A 19,532-nucleotide genomic window follows, 5' to 3' on the forward strand; every position below is an offset into this window, starting at 1 on the left:
CCCACTCTGCCATCAGACCTGGTCAAACCCCACTCTGCCATCAGGCCTGGTCAAATCCTACTCTGCCACTCCCTAGGCATGTGTTTTGACACAGATTTCCCAAATGCTTTTACCTTCCACACCCATTTCTCGGTTACCTATGAGTGGGCTTTGTATCTGAGCGTGACAGTCTAAAGTAAAATTGAATACAACGTAAGCCTTGTCAAAATATCTTAGCAACTGGGAGCAGGGCTCTCGGCCCAGAATGTCAGTTCCTACGGCGTGCATGCCAGGCTCTATCCCTTCCCACTGGGTCCTCACTAAGGTTACTACACACACACAAAAGCCCTACAGCAATGAGGGTCAGTCTACACCTCTCAGCTGTAAGGTATTGATCAATAATGAACTGCACTATTATGAACATAAGCACTCATAACGTTTTTATAAGGGCAAATGGGGCCTCTCTGTCTCCAGCATGGTATCCACACGGTGAACTAAATTGCTCCGTTTCAGGTTCAGCTCTCAGTTATTTTTCTTAGGAGATGTTAGCAATAAAGCCAAATGTGTCTGGGAACACATCATGCGCTTGATACCTTCATTTGTCTTTCTGGCATAAGTCTACTTCATGGGAAGATGCTGCTCAGGAAAACGTCAGGGGGAAGACAGCAGGGGCTGCTGTGGGTACACAGAGCAGGATAATGAATGTGGAGGAGGAATTGGGAATCAAGTTTTTCTTCCAACTCATGGCGAGAATCATGCCTCAGATCTAACCCTCCCACTCCACTCTCTGACAGAAGACACACCAAGAAAACACTGTGAACAGTTCTCAAGTCTGACCGACAAGCTTCAAAAGACAGCTGGGGACGGTCTGCCAGTGGTGACCTGTCTTGCCTCCATGCAAGGCACTTCTAGGTTGTTTCGCAACACAGCATTTGGTATCTTCCAAAAGATAAACTATTCTAAAACATTTCAGAGGAAACTAACTTCAGGATGGAATCTTGGTTGGATGTTAGTTGGTCTTAATTTAAGACTATGAAGTGTCCCCTTCGGAGACCACCCATAGCGCTGGGGTGTGTAATGAACGGGAGAAAATGACTCAAGGACCAGGCTCCTTCTCTGGAAGAAGTTCCAGCATGTCCACATTAATAATGGGTTGACAGCTAGACGTCAGGACAGCGCAGGCCTTGCGGTGCTGCCTCGGCCAGCTGCAGGTTAAATGCAGTGTGGCCAACAGCTCCCTGAGCTGAGTTCAGCCTCTGATTTCTCACCAGTGGACACGTGCTCTCGGTTTCTGGACTGCAGCATCAGGTCAGTCAACAAAAACATACTGGATAATGAATGACACTGTCGCCAAACCCCAAGTTCCAACTCCCAGGCTGAATTCTAACCTCTAATTTACTCCCATCCCCAGCTGGTCAGGCCCATTATTTAATGAAGTCTCTCTTGGTTGTCTGTCTATCAAATTATTTGTATTCATGAAGAGAAAGCGATAAGCCAAAATGCTAATTATCTATTTTTTCTAAAACAAAAGGTCCATGCTAAGAATGATAATGAGTTATTAAAATAGCCCTTTTCATCTGACAGAATACATCTTAACAGGCTCTCCAACTGCGAGATTTTCATTGCTGGACAACTTAGCAAATAAAGACTGAGATGTTTACTTTCCAACTCTTCAGACTTCACCAGCAATGGACATTAGCTTTGAGATGTGAATGCTAATGGGAATAATGAGATGAGCTGGGAGAAAGAAAAAGATACCATGCTTACTGCACAATTGGTTAATTCAGCTTCTTTCAAGTATGTGAGTCTGAAATTGCTGTTATCACCTGGGATGGTTTTACCCCCTAGGAAACACTGAACAATGTCTGCAGACTTTTAAACAGTAGTATACTTAGTGATTTGTGTGTATGTGTGCCTGTGAGTGCATGTATGAGCTTGTGTGTGCATGTATGTCTGTTTACATGCATGTATATATATATGTGTATGTGTGAGTGTGCATTTGTGTGAGTGTGTGTATGTGTGTGTGCATACATGTGTGTATGTGAGTGTCTGTATACGTACATGTATGCATGTGCATATGTGTGTTTGTGCATGTATGAGCTTGTGTGTGCATGTGTGTGAGTGTGTGTATGTGTGTATGCATACATGTGTATGTGTCTGTATGCATGTGTATGATGCATGTGCACTTGTATGTGTATGTATAAGTATGTATATATGTGCGTGTGTGAATGTATGCATATGTGTGTATGTAAATGCTTGTGTGTATATGTATGTGTATGAGGGGGTGTTACCATAGCATAAATGTGGAGGTCAAAGGCCTAGAGACAGCCCTTCTCCCCTACCAACCTGTGAGTTCTGGGGAATCTCACTTAGATAATCCAGGCTTGGTGACAAGTGCCATCTTGTCAGCCTTCTGAGACTTTGACTGTTACAATTGGTGAACACTAACTGAGTTTAATAAGCAGAAGCCAAGGATGCTATTAAAGTCCCTATGGCCAATACCCCTTCCCACCACCATCCCCTGACAGAGTGATCCAGTCCAAACTGGCTGAGGAACCCATGAGCCAAAGAAATAAAGGAGGTCTAGAGAGAGGGCTAAAGGGTAACAAGCTGCCATCCACAGGACCTAGGTTCAATTCCCAGTACCCACCTCGCATCTGCCGAGAACTTCAGCTTGGGCGGCGGCGGGGGGGGGGGGGGGGGGGGGGGGGAGGGGGCTGTCATGATGCCTCCGTCTGGCTTCCCTGGGCATTGCATGCATGTGTGCACATGCACATACCCAGCCACACACACATACACACAAGACATTTTTTAAAAAGAAAGAAATTCCTATAAACAACAAAACAGTGGGCATAACGATGTAGGTTTCCTACACACCATGTTGAGATTTTTTTTCCCTGTGTTTGGGTTTTGTCTGAGTTTTTCTTAAGAGTTTATATTTTCAGAGCAGGGAGGATTGTATTAAATGTAAATTTGTCTTGAATTACATGTGATCCCACATCCGTGCCTCTCTTTTACATTCCTCTCATCTGAGGAAAATCAGATGGGGAAAAACATCCCAGTGAAGAAACAAGACAGATTCAAAAGAAACACACGGTAAGAAAGAAGAGAGCTACGGGAGGGAGGCTGCATCCCCGCGAACCCTGAGCCAGGATAAAGCCTTGTGCCTTCAGGGGTTTGCTGGGTGTGGTGCTACAATAACAAGAAGAGCCAATCTGCTGTGTGTGTGTGAAGTCACAGCATGATGTTTCCAATGAGACAAGTCCCTGTTACTCAAGCAGTGTTTATGCAAGAGCTGAAGAGACCGGCTGCTGGTCACTTCTTAAATAGGATGGATATTTCGATGATTACAGTGACCTGATTAGATTTTCCTTTTCAACTTGACACAAGTCAAGAGTCATCTGAGAAGAACTTTAGCTGAGAAAATGGCCCCAACAGATTGACCTGTGAGAAAGTCTTTGGAACATTTTCTCTTAATGACTGATGTTGGAGGATCCAGTTCACAGGTTGGCAGTGCTACCCCCTGGGCAGGTGGTCCTGGGCTGTATTCAAAAACAGGGTGTGTAAGCTAGGGGAAGCAAGCCAATATGTTCCTCTATGGCCTCTACACAGTCCCTGCCCCAACTTTCCTCACAGACGGAGGGTTACCTGAGAATGTAAGTAAAAATAAGCCCTTTCCTCCCCACACTGTTGTGGGTCATGGTTTTTATCACAGAAACAGAAACCTTAACTAAGACATACAGGTTTGGCTTCTTCTACAAGAGAATGAGGCAAAAGAAACGGGTTTATTTTCTAGGCAAGTTTCTGTTTCCTTGGCACATGGAGCCCTGGCACTGGGGCACTGTAAGGCACACAAGCAGTTTGAGTTGGCAAAGCCCTCTCAGCCTTTCAGGTCTCAGCAGCCTGGCTCCTCTGAGCTCTGACAAAGCCACCAACAGTTAGTCTTAAGAGCCAAGAGCCCTTGAGAGGCAGCCATCTTCTCTGCAGAGATTCTTTTGTGCTCTATTGCTTATTATTAAAAGCTGGATAACTGGGGCAGAGGTCACAGAGACCATTAGCCAAGCTTGGGAATCGAAAAGGATCCTATGAGAAAAAGCATTTAGTCACCAATAGCATATCAATGGTGTAGAGGGGTCAACCATCTCTATTAGCTAACGTCAAGGTCACTCTCACTGGATCAATACCTTTTATTTCTAAGGTTATCTTGAAGAGAAAAGACAATAATAGCTTCAGAATTTACGGAATCATGCACACTTATTTATGTGGAGCAGTGTGTGTATCCAAAGCCCATGTATACTCAGGAAGTATGCATTGGAATGAAAGTTGGTTCTACCAAAGCAAACATAAATAGAAGACCACAGAACCACCATAAATAACAAATTGTTCCTATAAATAAGAGAGCTCAGGGGAATCTATCAAAGCCCCTTAAAATAAGAATCATATGCATAACTGAGTTTGTGTTGAGGGAATGGGGTTACAGGTCACTGAGCTACACTGATGCAGAACGCTAGCGGATTATTCATGGTGGGGAAAGCAACTACCCAGCTGGGTTAAATCTCTCGGTGTTAGGAGAAATTAAGTTACGTGCATTCTTAATAAACAGAACAGAGAGCTAAGGCTGAGTGTGCAAATGCCACAGAAGCAGAGAAGTAAATCAAATGCACAAAGCAAATGCACGGGCCGGCTGGCAGTCGGGCCCTCGCCTTCGCTCCCCAGAGTGTGGACACACCTTGTCTCTTCTTCTACATCAAATAACTTAGGTGAAAACACACAAATTAGGCCCACAATATGGCTCAGGAGCTGAAGGTGATGGTCAGCATCCATTACCTTCTGAGTCTGATCCCTGGGGCCCAGACAGTGTAAGAACACAAGCAACCAAGCCCAGCAAGCTGAAGTCAGAGGCACAAACTGTCTCTCACAAACAAATGAAAATAATTTTTTATTGTTTCAGGTTGTGTGTGTGTATGCATAAGTGTAAGTATTATATGTATGCGTATGTGTGTGAGTGTGTGTATGTGAGAGTGTGTGTGTATGTGTAAGTGTTATATGTATGAGTATGTGTGTGAGTGTGTGTATGTGAGAGTGTGAGTATGTGTGTATGAATATGTGTGGGTCTATGTGTATGTATGTGTGAGTGTGTGAGAGTGTGTGTATAAGAGTGTGTGTGTGAGTGTGTGTGAGTGAGTGTGAGTGTATGAGTGTATGTGAGAGTGAGTGAGTGCATGTGTGTATGTGTGAGTGTGTATAAGAGTGTGTATATAAGTTTGTGTGTGTGTGTGAGTGTATGTGTATGTGTGCATGTGTGAGTGTATATGAGTTTGTGTATGAGTGTATGTGTATATGTATGTGTGCATAAGTGAGTGTGTATGCGTGCACAAGAGTGCTGGCAGAGGCCAGCTCCCCCTTCTAGTGGCTTCAGTGCCCTTAGTCCCATACTCTCTTGGTCACAGTCAGTATACACAAAGCACACTTAGTTTCTTGAGGGTTTCCAGTCATGCCATGTTCTGCCCTCAGCTGGAAGCCTGGGGACACTGTTCTGCACTCTCTTCCACCCCTCCCATTTCCAGCAATGTCCCTTCAGCTTCCTCAGGAAGTCTTCACTGACCACCTACAAAACTCAAGTCAGGTCCTTCAAAGAAACTCACATTTGACCTTCATGGAAGCCCACTCATGATGTATATCTCCACTGACTTGTCTGTCAGTCTCCCACCAAACCCCATACTTCTGGTAAGAAAAACATACATGTAACAGCACCCAGTACCCAGCAGGCATTCAGCCAGCATTCTGAAATTCATAATGTCCAGCTAGATGCACCGTACCAGCAACACAGGCTAAAGGCTCAGACGTGTTTACCAACAGTGTGGTTTCTGCATGTCACCCAGCATCAGTGCTAAGTCGGGCCCACTTCATTTGCACAGCATGTGATATTTTTCAGAGCATATGTCTTAAATTCTAAGTGCACTGACTTGTGAGGCATCTTCAGAGCGCGGAGCCCTTGGGTCACACAGATTTCCAACTTTCTACTGAGCTGAGAGTCGGGCATCAAACATACTTTACGGACTCAGCACCCAGGCCACACAAACATATGTCGACTATAGATGCAAGTAGATCTACCCATATTTAAAAACACACCCAGCCAGAGATCCCTACCAGGAATCTAGACAGACAGTCTGCCGCTGGATATGTAAGGGCTTAGCCCCTGACACCCTTCCCATCCTGGACTTTTCAAAAACTGCTTTTGTAACCTGCATTTTACTTTAACATCCAAGAGGGCTAATATGAAATTTCAGATAAAGAACCGTATTGAGTCAGGAGGATTCAATCTATAACAGGCTCGGATTTGTAATGAAAAAGGCTATGACAGCTGCTGAGGAGAGGCTCGTGGGGTTTTCCTTATTTAAACCGATTCCTTCAAATAGGCACCGTGAAAAGGTGAGATGGGTCTGAAGACCGAATATATAAGATGAGGATAGAATTAGATTGTCCATTTACTGAAAAAATTGCAGAATTGTTTTTCATGTGAGTGTTTAATAGAGAAATGGAAAGGGGAGATTTAAGTACTATTAGAAAGATGCCTAAAATGTAACTTTATACTGAAATTTTAATCTTGATAACAATTATGGGTACGTGTGGTGGCGCAACCTGTAAGAGAAGCACTTAGAAAACTGAAGTCGGATGACTGACTGCTTCAAGCACAAGGCTAGCCTGGGATCAGATGACTGCTTCAAGTGAAAGGCTAGCCTGGGATTGGATGGATGACTGCTTCAAGCACAATGCTAGTCTGGGATCAGATGACTGCTTCAAGTGAAAGGCTAGCCTGGGATTGGATGGATGACTGCTTCAAGTGAAAGGCTAGTCTGGGATCAGATGACTGCTTCAAGTGAAAGGCTAGCCTGGGATTGGATGGATGACTGCTTCAAGTGAAAGGCTAGCCTGGGATCGGATGATGGCTTCAGGTATAAGGGGTGAGATGAGATTCTGTCTCAGAGCCAAACACTGATTAGTGATTAAAGTGATCAAATCGTGTTTTTATAAACACAAAGAAACTCTAGCATCCCACACGATGTCTGACAGCTGACCAGCAGTTACTAAACATTTGTCGAATGAACGAACAGTCACCACGGCTATGGTGCTAAACACCAAGCAAATGTGTCAGTGAAGGAGCTCACTATCGTGGGTTGAAGGTTTATTGATATCAATAGTTGATGAAATCTAGACAATTTTTAAAGGATTGGATGTCAAGCCACCCTTCCCCAGGACTGGGGACTGGATAATCTTAAACCTGCCATCTTAGCCACTCCCAAGGAGGCTCCTTGAACACGCAGGATCATATGGAGGGGAAACGTGTTTAAAAGGATGCACAGAAACAGGAATCTGAACACAGATGAAGCCCAGCGCTGGGGTGGGAAGCAGGCTTCTCTGAGATTATTCCACCCGGAGCCCAGCGTCACAGGCATAGTGGAGGCTGCTAAGTGTAGGACTGGGGTAGCGGAGGGAATGAGGAGGAGACAGCCACAAAAAGTGCTGACCCCTTCTGCAGTGAGAGCTGCGTCCCTCCCCACAGCACTGCCACGGCTGTCAGCGCCGCTCAGAAATGAGACAGCCCCGTTTTTCAAAAGAGTAATAATGAAAAAATAAAGTCCCGTGGAGCCAGTCCTCCATCAGCTCTGCTTATAAATTCATAGCGCAGCATGGAGGTTATTAAAATCCCGTATGTGAAAACCACACATGGCACAAAGAGATACGGATTGGTGCTCCGTGGAGATAATGCTATCTAATGGGCAAAACAAGTCATGGGGCCCCGTTTTTATTCAGACTACATTTAAAAGGGGCTCAGCATCCCCTTTTAAAGTGAGTGAGCAGGATGGCAAACCATACCCTCCCCACCCCATCTTAGGGGTTAATAACTAGGATGTAAGAGTAGAGCTGTTATCTGCCCAAGTCTGGATATCCCCATGATATTTTTTTCCCTTGCTTGGAACTACTTAAAATGGAGGGGCTGTGAGCTTCTGCAGCAGGCTTGACCCAGAGTGAGGGCAGGGCAGTCCCTCCCTCCCTGCTCAACTGGGGACTCTAGGAAGGCTGAGGTGGTAATTTCTGGGTCTGCCTGGGACTTAACTGGAGACCCAGAGCACCCTGGCCTGTACTTTGTTGTTGGACTGTTTATCATTTCCTAGGCAAAGACTTTGCCTGCCCAAGGCCCTGTTACAGAAAAGCACACATGACTCATAGTAGCCATGATGTGCTAAGGACAAACTGTAGCTCTCAGATGCTATTGGGAAAAAAATGAAGTAAGAATTTTGTTCGTTCCACAGACCACCTATCCTTTATCTGAGATTTCCCAGTAGTAGCACTTGGACAAAAGGTCTGCAGTTCAAAGCAGTTAGCTGTGTGGTTATAATCACTAGACCAGAGACTGGCAAGAAACCTCTGAGAAGATGGAGACTGGGAACCCAAGTCAGACACAGGCCACTCTGGAATCTCCCAACCACCCCTCATACACACACACACAAAGCAAAGCACTAGCCACCCACACAGGCTCACCACTGAAGTCTGAGATCTATAGCAGCCCAGACAACAAACGTATCAGATCAAAGTGATGGCTTCCATGTCAGCACATCACTCAACGTTCCAGCATATTTGTTTGCTTATTTTTTGTTTATGTGCACATGTGAGGGACAAGTGTTTGTGTGAATACACATATCATGTGCACACACACACACACAAAACCAAGAGAGTGACTGTGTGAACTGTTTTTCAGCTGTCACCATTTTGTGGGTTGATTTTTTTTTAATTTTTAAATTTTATTGTACACGTATGAACATTTTGCCTGCATATAGGTGTATGTGCCATGTGTGTCTGTTGCCCGTGGAGACAAGAAAGAAGAGGGTGCCAGATATCTGACTTGAGTAAGAGATGGTTATGTCCATGGTGAAAATCAAACCCAGAGCCTATTTGGAAGAACAGTCAGTGCTCCTAACCACTAAGCCATTTTTCTAGCCGCCCCCTACCATGTACTCTGAGACATGGTCTCTCAGTGGGAATTGGGGCTCTCTGACTCTGTTGAGCTGTCTGACCCTTGTATCTCTGCTTCCAAACACCAGGATTATAAGCAACGCCCACACCCAACTTCTACATGGGTGTGGGTTGTGTCGTCAGCACCTGTCTGACAGAATCGTCTCCCCAGCCACCCTGCAGTGTGCTGTCTAACTACCACTCACCAGGCCTAGGCACTGTGCTGCCCTGGTGTTCTACAGGACTGGCACTGACCAGGCCCAGGTCGTGGTGCTCTGAGGGATTCACCGGGATGTGGTGAATGCTCGCTCGCTCACTCGCTCACTGGTTTCATCAGGAAGCAAGGATGTAAATAGGGGCTAGAGAGATAGCTCAGTGATAAGGCACGTGTCCTGCAAGCCAGGTAACACAAATTCAACTCCCTGGAACCCACTATAAAGTAACATCAGTGCATAACTGCATCTAGCATTCCAGCATCCACTCCAGAGAGCTGGGTCAGGGACAGTGTCATCAGAAACATCAGGGCTGGTGTGGCTTACTCAACAGGAAAGCCTTTCGCAAAGAGGACAAGGTAAGGAGCAACATAAAAGGCTGCCCTCTGACCTCCATACAAGTTTTGTGATGTGTGTGCACTCACATAAAAGAACATTCACACATCACACAAGCACAACTGTATACACACACATGCACACATTATTATTTTTTTTTAAGTATAAAAGAATGCAGCCAGGAAGGAACATGAAGAAAGCTGACACTGGGAGGTTGTGGTTCTAGACTCACCCCCTACACTAATAATTACCAGATGGTTAGGTCAATCCCTGCAGCGCTCTCTGTCAGCAGTTCTCAAGCGGTGGGCCACGATGCCTCTGGGGGTCAAGAGCCACTCACAGGGTCACCCAAGACTGTTGGAAACCATAGATATTTATATTGCAATCCATAAGAGTAGCAAAATTACCGTTACAAAGTAGCAACGGGAACTATTTTACGGTTGGCGTCTCCACTATAGGAGGAGCTGGGTTAAAGTTTGCAGCATTAGGAAGGTAGATCATGGCACACATCCTGCCAAAACTCACATCTGTCAAGGGAAAGGGAGCAAATGGATTTTTCTAAAAATGAGAAATGAGCTAATTTGGTAAGCTCACATAGCTACATTCACCATCCGACACAACCTTGCTGGACCCTCTTGACTGAAATAAAAATGCGCCCACAATGAAGGTAATGGCTTGGTTTCCTGACTGATTGGCCCAGAAACCAGGCACATTTCTCACTTAGCTCTTAGAAAACCCCTGTGGAATTCCTCGTATAAATGAGGTGGCCAATGTGTTCACAAGTTAGGGCTCGGGTGAAACTCCACCTATCTGGTCAATCATAGTCGAATCTCGACTTTGAGGTCTACAAAAAAAGCCACTAAGCTTTCCCAGACCTGACTCATCTCTCAGGCTCCACGCCAATGTTCATCAATATATACGTCAACTGCACTCAATCCACACCTGGGCTTGCATCGATCTGGGGACTTCCATGTCTCTAGCAAGGACTTGCACATGTCCTTGCTAGAGATCCGCATTTTCCTGACCAGTGGAGGCAAGGCCGAGGAAACTGAGTCAGGACTGGGGCCACATGTCCTGGCGCTCACTGTGTGGCCACATCATCAGATTCCCTAGGCACTCAGGGAACCTCGCTGGAGTTCGAGGATGCTGCCAGGGTTTAGAAAATATTCTTCACGTCTCATTCCAAATAGACTAATATATGTAGCTATATGCGAGCTCCTGGTGCGTGAGCCAAACCTGTCAGAGTGTGCACTCATCCTCACCCACAGAGAGAAAACAGTTCCCAGAATAGCTTCGCCTCCACCCTTCCAGAATCCCCCCCCGCCCCCCCGCCACACACACACATCGTCCTGATTGCTCAGCACAGTCCTAGGGATTAGAGAGACTTAAAACAAATACAGGGAATGATCCAAGCCTTCTAGGTAATTATAGCCACAATCACAAACATTTATGTGGCTTCCTTTTGTGCCAGACGCTGTTTTAAGTCATTTGTGAGCCATTTACCTCTCTAAGCCGTGGTGCCTTCCATCACCTGACCTGCCTTAATGCCACCGCTGGGAGTAACCCAGCAGTCTTTCTCCATGGCCCCATCCTTGCCTGTCTCACCAGGCTACTCCCCTCCCCCACACACATTTGGAATATGAAGGTGAGAAAAGAGATTCAAGAAAGTTGAGTGATACTATGAGCCTATATGTCTGTTTATAATAACTATACAAGCACCATTGCCAATGGAGTACAAAGTAGGCACCTGAGGGACAGAGGATCCTGAAGGGAGAATGCAAAAGTGTCCGCCCTGTAACGGTGACCATCTTTCTGCTCTTTCAAAATACTTCTGCTGCTTTCAATCTTGAGGCATTTACTACAGGGTGTGTGTGTGAGTGTGTGCTTCCACATATATATTTTAAAGATGTGGATAAAATATAAACTGCTACTGTGAGCTGCATCCTCCCAGCCCAGCACCACCTGCTTTAGAATCTTCCAGTGGAATGTCACAGGCGGCTCTCTGCACCGGGCTTGGCTCATCATGGCATCTCTCAGGCTCACACAGGAGGCTGCGTGGCAGCTCCTTCACTGATTACCAGACTATGTGGACATAGCATTTATTTTCCTTGTTCTGATGGCGAGCCCAGTGCTATTTCCAGCTTTTATGGAACATGACTAGGCATTTCCTCTCACGTCAAATGCACCTACGTGAGTTAGGGATATAGGATATGGGTATGCTCTTGTTGTCTTTCTGTTTCTGATTTAGAGCTTAATTTATTGTGTTCGGAAGAAATCTTCTGTGTGATTTCGATCACTGACTTTTTCGAAAGCCTTACATTACTGATCTGAACTCATCAGTTCTGGTAACTACTGTGTTTCCTTGAAAAGGATGTATAGCCTGCTGTATATGGTGTCGATATGTCATTTAGAACTGGCTGGTTAACCATATCCCTCAAGGCAATTCCTTTATTTATTTATTTGCTTACTGTGTGTGTGCAGGTATGATGTATGTGTGTGTTTCGGTGCACATGCCCATGTGAATATGTGTGGCACCGAGTATCCTGCCCTCTGGTGAATTACATAATAATGCATCCTGATTGCCTGGTTTGGGCTACCTGCCCCAGTGGTTTACATTCCAAACAAAAAACACACACAGCCTTTATATTTTAATAAGCCTTAATCAGCCCAATAGCTGGGCCACCTCCTAACCTCCATGTGGTTAATCCACCTCCCACCAATAATCCCGAGTTATTCCTAAACTCCATATTCTATCTAGGCTGCTCTGGACCCAGAGGGCTGCCAACTGGGCCGTGCTCTGGACCATGCTCTCCTGGCTCCTTCACATGGTAGCCATGCCTCTCTGTCCTGCACTATTTTCAAGCATGGGGTCTGGGTGTCTCTTCTCTCCTCTCCTCTACACTCTCCCATCTACACTCAGATGCATGGCAGATCTCCTCCTTCTCCCAGTTCCAAGTCCAGGAATCCTAAATCTTGCCTCTGTCTGACCTGCCCAGCCATGGGCTGCCAACATCTTTATTTACCAATCAGAACCAACTGGGGGCAGGGTCTCTCCTGGTTCTTCATGTGGACTTGTGGACTCTCTCATGCAAACAATTTTGGGGATCCAAATTAACATTAGAATACAAGCAGCATTAGGCTAAACCCACAGCTAACTTGTGCTCGCTCTCTCTCTATCTCTCTCTCACAGCTAACTTGTGCTCGCTCTCTCTCTATCTCTCTCTCTCTCTCTCTCTCTCTCTCCCTCCCTCCCTCCCNCCCCCCCCCCCACACACACACACACACACACACACACACACACACACACACACACACAAACACAGTATTCCCTTGAGATGGGGTCTTGCCAGAAAAAGGCTACTGGCCAGCAAGCCCCAATGATCCTCATTTCTGTACCCAATCCAGTGCTTGGGATATCACATGCACAGCCCGCATTTTCTTTGTGTGCTGGGGATTTGAACACAGATCCCTCTGTTTGTGCAGTACACACTATCATCCACAGAGACACCACCAGACCCTAAACCAACAATATCATTTGTACTGGATATTTGTATAGTTGCTGTGACCAGTGCCTGACAAGAAGCAAATCAAGGGAGCATTTATTTGGCTCAAAGTTGGAAGGGATACAGTCTATCAAGGGATAAAGGGCTGTTAGCAGGAACAGAAGGCTGACATTCACACTGCTCACACCGCCAGACACAGACGGGAGATGAGGCCAGACTATAAAACCTGAAGGCCCACTCCCATCTTCTCTGTTGAGACTCCCTCTCCTCCCAAAACTGGACTACAATTGGGTACTAAGCGCTTAAACATATGATCTTATAGGGGTCACTTCACATTCAACCCCAGGTCCCCATTCATAGTCTGTCAGCTCAAACTCCAAGTTCAAGGAGGAAGAGTTCACTAAAACGCCCACTCCACAGTCAAGACAGAATCTCATTTTCCTGATTTTTGTTGGGTTCTGCTGTAAGGATGTCAGCTTCTCAGTACCACCTGTCATTATGGTAGCCTCCTGTCTTACAGCCCACAGTATCCGATGCCAGCAAGTCCATGGACTGGCTGCCTCTGGATGAGAGTTTTCACACCATCTCCTTTCCCTTCTGGGTTTTGATATGTTAGGGTGTATCTCTGTAGGAGCAGGAGAAATCTAGAGTGTTTATATATGATGGAAAAACATGGTTATATCCAAAATGAAATCTAACATATTCTAAGTTGTTTTATATTTCTTTGTTTTTCTCACCTATTTCTTTAAAAAAAAACAAAAACAAAACGTTGAATTATTTTAAAATGAAACTTGCCCCCTTTTCCTATCAGTCTGTCACTTCTACATTCTTTTTAAAAGCCATTTTAGTGACAACCGTAGCCATTTCATTACTCAGCCTTGACCTTTCCCAGCTCCCTGGGTTTGCTCTCACCCTTCATCTTCTCCTGTGCTCGGGCTACCATGCACTGTACTTCAATTTCACCAGGCATCCTGGTTTTGTCTGACACAATGGCAAGTCCATTTCCCTTCTCATCTGCTTGCCCAGTCTCCTGTCACTCTGTCCGTCTATCTGGAATCACTCCTCTTGCCTAAGTGGCTCCTTCCAACCCCTGAGTCTGCTCCTGTGCTGTGTGCATATAGAGGGACAGTTTCTCCAGAGACAGCTTCAGGCTGGCAGGTATTTCCCGTGAGCAGGTGAAGATGCCATTGTTTGGCTTTGGGATGCCATCATGCCCCTTGAAAATGCAATTCTGGTCTCATTGTTGTTCATTCTCCTGGGACCTGTAGTGGGATCACCTGTTGGGTTCTCCTCTGGCAGAATCATTCCCATGGGTCTCATGATGTCTTGGGCTGCCTGCGATCATGGAGCAATTTGAAGTTGGGCCTCCAAGTGCTTCTCCATTTTGAAAACCCCTCAGCCACCATTGTCCCAAACGCTACATCCACCTTCTTTCTTTATCTGATTCCAGGTAACCCAGGCAAGCTTGTGACGAGCCAATGTTGCTCAAAATATTTGTGGTAGATCATTTTCCTTGCAGACTAATTCACGTCAAGTGTGTTAAGACCATGGAGGCAAAGTCCACTGCTCTATAAGTATTTATCCATTCACCTGCCTTCCTCTTGTTTGCCAGGGACACGCTAGGTTTTGCCAAGCCTCATACAGAAGCTGTTCTCTCGGCCTGCCACTCTCCTGCTCACACCTCCTCAATTCACAGTTTTAATCGATGCCTCCAGCTTGGTCATTCGTGTCTCCTACTATGTAGATGTATGTGACCTGCTAGGAGACTCATCTCTTGTGTGTTCTAGGTTTTTTTGTTTTTTTTGTTTTTTTTTTTTGGTTTTTCGAGACAGGGTTTCTCTGTATAGCTCTGGCTGTCCTGGAACTCACTTTGTAGACCAGGCTGGCCTCGAACTCAGATATCCGCCTGCCTCTGCCTCCCGAGTGCTGGGATTAAAGGCGTGCGCCACCACGCCCGGCTTGTGTGTTCTAGTTTAATCTCTCACTTCTATGATTTCCCCTTTCATCCTTACAGATATGAATTGATTCCAGTTGTGAAACAAGCAATGTTGACATTTGTTTTCTCAAACAAATTACTCTTAATTATTTTAAACTCTGTCTGATGAGCTTACAAGATCAAAGATGCCAGGTTCATTTCCCTTATTCTTAGAAATTCAGTTATTTGATCATATTTTCTAACATGCCCTGTGATTTTTCTGTTAGTTATCATACTCTGTAAGTCAAACATTCAGTTCTGGTCGGACTGAGAATGACCAACTTGTCTTGACCCACAAGAGGATGCCCACGTCCAGGATGGCCTTGTTAGCAAACCCGGGCTTCTCAGGGTCTCAGTGGTCATTGCTAGTCCTGCTGTTCTTGGACAACGCTTTTCCAGTCTCTTCTGCTTTTGCAGTTGTGCAAACCATACCTAGACTCCAAAAGTACTCACTCCCACGTGCTTCTTGGTGCCTTTGTGTCGCCCTTGGCTTATGGACAGTGTAGAAGACCACAGGGTCCTGGGTGTTGGCTTATAGGCAATTCCACTAGGCTCCTCTCAGGGACCTAGCAATGGCTTCTGTCATCATCTGTCATCACCTGCTTCCAGGTGTGGGCATGTATAAAAGAAATGCTCATCACCCCCAGTTGGCTGGTTGGTGTGCTCTCTTTTCCTCCCTTACCCCCTCTCTCTTGCTGTTCCAATATGTTTCCATCCAGTTCCTCCCCCTTTCTCTGCCCTCCTGGATCTACTCTCATTTGTCTGCCTCTACCCGCTTCTCATGCCCTCACTCCCCTCCTTTCCCACAAGTAACACCCCCCCTTATATCAGATGCACCTTGGCATGGGCCTGCAGGTATACCTCCCCACTCCCCCTCCCCTACTGCATGATATTTCCTAACACGGAATGGCTTCCATGTACAGAATGCCGGCTCAGATCCGGTGTTCTTTTGACTTTATTCTGCTCCCTTATAATGTGCAGATTTTTGCCTGCCGCGCCCACGAAAGCCGCCGCGCTATCCAAGCCAATCCTACTCAGACATGTTGGGTTCTTTTGTGAATCATGGGAAGAGTGCCTTCCACTCAGCACTGCCCAGTGTTTGTGCCCATTGAGGTCTCAATGTAGAAAGGGCTGGCATGGCTCAACGCACACCCTGCATGCCTCTAAGGCCCACCGTAACCTCTGTAGTCACCACACTTCTTCTACAGTGTGGAGGACGCCCAGGCTTTCCCAGCACTAAGCCTGCAACTGAATCGACGTGCACACCAGATGAAGCAGCATGGTCAATGCATACGGTCAGAGACAGTTCTGGCTCTGGATGCCAACCTGAGTCTTTGCTGTTACCACACAGCACAGGAAGGATGAGGAGGGGGATGGGTAGTTAGAAGACTAGATCCCGTGTGAGACTGTTGCTGCAGTATCACACTCTACCCTTTTACAGGCAACCTGGGAGGGTAGCATGCACCTAAGGACTACTGGGAAGAGGGGACGCTGCCGGGAGTAAACCTTTGGGTGGCGACAGCGGCTGGGGCCACAGCTGCCTTGAAATCATTTCTGCTCCAGCAAGAAAACTCTCAACCATGGTCTTGTCAGCAACCCCAGTAAGCCCATCTGTTCCCCGCTGGCCTTTCGTCTGCTGTCAGATCCCTATCTGGGGATCTGTTTGCATCTCCCTAGAGAAAAAAAAATATGCCAGGATACAATTCACAGAAAGGGTAGAAATCACAGAAACGGAGCACTTCAGTTCAGCCATGCATATGAAACCATAATCAAACACTGTAACATAGGACAGAAGAATTCTGCATAAAGGAAATCATGCAGAATGTACACGTCAACATCTGAACTTTTTTTTCTATTCGCACCCATGTGAGAAGGGTCCGCATTTCATGATTTTACATAATTCTCTAGGATACAATAGCCACTCCTTTCGATGGACATTTCTGAAATACGGCCACTGCAAACAAAGCTTCAATACCATGCATGCATGCGTGGCGCTAAGTGTGCACATGTGACTAGGAGCAGTATTGCTAAGAAGGCAGGGAATGCATACAATCAATCTTAATAGGTGGTAATAAAAACTTTACATAGCCTTTGTGCTAATTAGTCTCATACCAGCGTGTGAAAAGACTCCTGCCTGTTATGTATCCACACCAGTATTTGTGTCTGGCAATCTTTTTGTTTGTTTGTTTGTTTGCTTAGCAGGTGTGTTCTTTAGTGTTCATAGCTATTGTAGTTTTAAGTTACACTTCCTTACTGAGTTACGAGACTGAATACCTCTTTGGTTATTTGTTGTCCATTTGGTTCTCCTTCTAAGAAAACTTTTATGCTCTCTATGGCTTTTCTCCTGTTCGTGCAGGACCCTCTCCGCACCGCTTACCATTCTTCTTACTGTAGACACATTATACAGCAGCAACACCTTTCTCTTCATGTCTTTGCTTCTCCCAACCCTCGGGTTCCTCACAAAAAACAGAGCTTAGGAACCACGCACCAAGCAGGTACCCCCATGTCCCTCACTGTGATCTCTGCCATCCTCTTGTGCCGAGCCAGGAAAGCCCTGCATCTTCCCTGGACATTCCCTGTTCTTACTTTTATCACTCTACTTTTCTCCTGTACCCAGTTAGATACTGGAAGAGATAGAAGATGAAAGACAGACAGACAGACAGACAGACAGACACACACACACACACACACACACACAGGGCCACACAGATCCAAGATGTCAAAGTTGACCAATTTCTATTATTTTTTTCTGCTATTTGAGCCATGGCAGCGGTGGCTGCTGCTATTCCTCCTCCTCCTCCTCCTCCTCCTCCTCCTCCTCCTCCTCCTGCTCATTTCTCTGTCACCCACAGCAGCAGAAGCCATGATCAGATTCTGGTTTTATTCCATTATGGAAAGCTACTTGGCTACAGTTTGACAGGCACAGATGGCACCACCAGCTGCAAGTTCTTGTTGACTCTAAACTGCCCTTAGTATTAATCTTTTGTAGTTTGATCAATAGAAGGGAAGCTAAGGCCAAACTCAACCTGGGAATAAAATTCACAGGTGGAGATTTAGCAGGGCCCAGTGGCGGGTAAGAGATGAGATACATTGGCAAGAAAAAGCAAAAGCCTAGAAAGGAACCATGCACACAGTCAAGGCGAGCTCACGAGTGCACACAGAAACATTCACATAGTCGAGGCATGCTCGCTCAAACTTTCCTAACCCACAGTAAGGCCCTACACGGGGAAAGTGATGGTGGTGGTGATGATGATGATGATGATGATGATGATGACGACGGGCTTAAACAGAGTCAGAGCTTCACACCATAAAAGTTACACGGCAAGCAAGGGTCCAGGAAGTCTCCTCCAAGAACCAACTTGCTCTGTGGTTACAATGACCTGGACGGTCTTTCACACAACAAAAAGGGACATGAAATGTTCTTCCAGGGTCATTGGCATATATCCCAGGTTCAGAATAAAATATACATGTGATACATTCCCTGAAAGTTATTTTATAGAAACATCTATCATCAAGGACATACAAAAGGATGCATAAGATTGACCAGATTTTGATTCGCTAAAAACAAAGTTTTCAGATCTGACAGCTTCCACATACCCTGCTAAAGAAAGGGCTTAGGAATTCTCAGCACTGACCTTTCATTCTTTCTCTTCTTACATTCAGACAGCGATGTCATGTAACAAGCGAGGCCATCAGGTCCGTCTCAGTGTAGGGACATGCGCCAAGGAGCAGCAAGTGAGCCCTTTGGCAGCAAGCATGGAAATCTGAAGCATCCAGCTATGGTGGCGAGACCTGAAGCCCGGGTACTCTCTACACAGCAGGAGCAGGAGGCCTTGTCTGAAGAGACTGCATGCGTGTCTGTGACACTGTCTTTTCACACTGGAATGACCAGGCCATAGTGTCCATCTGGACCTGGTCCCAGTTCCAAGGGACAGTTCCATTATGTAACAGCCACAATCTGCATGGGGTTTTCTGTGACTTAGACCTGATACGAGAACCTTGCCTATATTTCCACACTTCTCTCATAATAATCATAAGAACATTAGAAATGGATTAGGGCTCCCTGCTTTCTTCCATAATTGACAAGTGGTGGATCCTAAAACCCCAAGGCCTGGGCAATACAGCTTTATCTGTTCTGTGCTTAAGAGGCCCTGGGCAGCCCTTGCTTTTCAGCTTCTGAGGCTTGCTGGGGAATCTTCCACAGGAATGCTTTCTCACTCCACATTTCTCCTCCTCCTCCCCCTCCTCTTCCTCCTCCTCCTCCTCCTCCTCTCCTCCTCTCCTCCTCTTCTCCTCCTCCTCTCCTCCTCCTCCTCCTCGTCCTCTTCCTCCTCATTCTTCTTCTTTAATGGAACTGAAATGCTTTTTATATGAAACAATCACTGGAATAAAGATAAAGAATGTGGGAAATAAGCCGGGTGTGGTGGTGCACACCTTTAATCCCAGCACTCAGGAGGCAGAGGCAGGTGGATTTCTGAGTTCAAGGCCAGTCTGGTCTACAGAGTGAGTTCC

General features: G+C 46.0%; 1 protein-coding gene across 11 annotated transcripts in view; it reads right to left on the reverse strand.

The window, feature by feature from the left end:
* Positions 1 to 19,532, reverse strand: part of St6galnac3 (ST6 N-acetylgalactosaminide alpha-2,6-sialyltransferase 3) — a 513,109-nt gene that overhangs the window by 222,984 nt on the left and 270,593 nt on the right. The window contains exon 1 of one of the 11 annotated variants that reach the window (XM_029475450.1): positions 290 to 294. The exons of the other annotated variants lie outside the window; for them this stretch is intronic. The gene's annotated coding sequence lies outside the window, so the exon portion shown is untranslated. Of the gene's footprint in view, positions 1 to 289; positions 295 to 19,532 lie in introns of those variants that run through there. 11 annotated transcript variants of the gene reach the window in all.

This window comes from Mus caroli, chromosome 3, assembly GCF_900094665.2.
Source record: "Mus caroli chromosome 3, CAROLI_EIJ_v1.1, whole genome shotgun sequence".
NCBI lineage: Eukaryota > Metazoa > Chordata > Mammalia > Rodentia > Muridae > Mus > Mus caroli.